The sequence below is a fragment of the Neomonachus schauinslandi genome, chromosome 16 (genome assembly GCF_002201575.2).
Source record: "Neomonachus schauinslandi chromosome 16, ASM220157v2, whole genome shotgun sequence".
Lineage (NCBI taxonomy): Eukaryota > Metazoa > Chordata > Mammalia > Carnivora > Phocidae > Neomonachus > Neomonachus schauinslandi.
In genome coordinates this window covers 4,796,668-4,799,081 of record NC_058418.1, presented here as the reverse complement: position 1 = coordinate 4,799,081, position 2,414 = coordinate 4,796,668, and positions in this window count along the sequence as shown.

Sequence of the window (2,414 nt, the reverse complement as noted above, 5' to 3'; positions counted from 1 at the left end):
CCTGAGTAGTGTGGTCAGCATGGTCCAGGATGCTGACATGGAGTGTAACATGAGAGCCTGGCTTATGGCTCCAGTTGTCCTTCCAGTTTTTGGTGTGTCACCAAAGTGTGTCTTGAGGACATTGTGGCAATGTTGATGGAGTACACGAAGGAGTATACTTGATTTTGCATGAACAAGTACAGGAATTTTTTTTTTAACATAATTGTGCTCTTTTTTTTTTTTTTTTTTTTAAGATTTTACTTATTTGAGACAGAAAGGGATCATGAACGGGGTCGGGGAATAGAGGGAGAAGCAGACTCCCCACTGAGCAGGGAGCCCAATGCAGGACTTGATCCCAGGACTCTGGGTTCATGACCCAAGCCATAGGCAGATGCTTAACCGACTGATCCACCCAGGCACCCCCTTTATTTTTTTAAAAATATTTTATTTATTTATTTGCCAGAGAGAGGAGGAGAGAGGGAGAGAGAAGCAGGCTCCCTACTTAGCAAGGAGCCCAATGAGGGACTTGATCCCAAGACCCTGGGATCATGACCTGAGCCAAAGGCAGAGGCTTAACCAACTGAGCCATCCAGGCCCTGTGAACAAGTACAGGAATTTATTCTAGGGAGAAAATTTTCTGCCTTCATAACCTCATCTGTGAGGCTGCTGACCAAACTATCGTTCATGCAACAGTGTTCATTCCATGTGTGTGCTGTGTTCCTTCTTCAACAAATAAGATTTGATTTATTGTGTTGAGGGAATTTATGAGTTCATGATACCTACATTATTGAACTCTACCGCATTTCTGTATTTGAAAATGTTTGTACTTTGATCTGCAGGGTTCCATGTATTATAAACTTGTTATTTTTGTATTTAATCATTGGTTATGTATTTGATGACACTTCTCGGTGTTCTTTATTTTATACCCTTTTTTTTTGTGGGACTGTTTGATCAAAGAATGAATGTTGGTTCATATATTTTATAAGATTTCCTTCCTGGGGCGCCTGGGTGGCTCAGTCGTTAAGTGTCTGCCTTCGGCTCAGGTCACGGTCCCAGGGTCCTGGGATCGAGCCCCGCATCGGGCTCTCTGCTCTGCGGGAAGCCTGCTTCTCTCTCTCCCACTCCCCCTGCTTGTGTTCCCACTCTCTCGCTATGTCTCTGTCAAATAAATAAAATCTTTAAAAAAAAAAAAAAAAAGATTTCTTTCCTGAATGTTAAGGGTTATAGCTGATCAGCTGTTTTCCCAAAACGTATATAACTTCTAGAATAGAGAAAATGTATTCATAGTTAAATTTTTCCATGAGTGTTGCTTGACTTTATAATTGGTTATTAAGAAACACTTTTCTTGGAGTGCCTGGTTGGCTCAGTCGGAAGATCATGTGACTCGATCTCAGGGTCATGAGTTCTAACTCCGTTTTGGGTGTAGAGATTGCTAAAAAAAATAAGCTTAAGAACATACTTTTCTCATTTGAATGAATTAAATGGGGAAACTTGGATATCTTGAGAATATACTTTTGTTTTGAAGTGACTGTGTTCCTCCCAGAATTAGAGGTGATTCATCCATAATTAGTTATATAAGATACTTTCATTTTTCTATGGTTTATTTTAATTTGTCTAAACATGTCTTGTTGGGTTTTATATGAGTTTTATGGACTTTTATTTTGGTCCAGGTGTTTTATTTTAAGAAATCATTTCCCTATCTAGATTTGCCATGAAACTCTTCGTACACTGAACTAATACTTAAATATCTAATTTTATTTTATAGATAAATACCAATTTCTTGCACTTCATGTACTTCATCACTGTTTCTTATGATACAGTTTTCCACAAAATTTTGTAAGGTTCTGGAAATCCCCATTTTTCAGCTAACTCATGATGATTGTTTTGTTTTCCATCTTTTATTTAATCTGAACTCTAATTAGTGTTCACATTGTCCTTGTTGACCCATATCTCAGTGTTCTATTGTTCTCTGGCCACTATTGTTTCTTATGTTGCTGGGTTACCTCTGCACAGCCATGTGCTGCATGAATCTCCTGGAACTGGCAAATCCTGTTTTTGCCCTTAACTGCTACTGATAATACTGCCTTCATTAGAAGTTATTCCTTGTTGTTTTCGATGCAGTGACTCTTAAGGTTACCTATAGTCTCCTGATAATCTTCGTGAATTCAGGATTTAATAATTTTGGGCACGTGCACAGTAATTTTTCTTCATGATAATTATATGTTTACTAATATAGTAAAAGCCTCCCTCACGTCATTTCTGTTTCATGTGCGGAATTATGTTGAGAGATCCATGATAGAATTTCAGGTAATGAGAGGAAGGCAGCCTAAGAAAAACTATTATTTTTACCTAATATAATCAGACTTAGTTTCAAAATTTAACATATTAAAATTGGAAAATATTTATTTTTAGATCTGTTGCAAAATAAATCACTT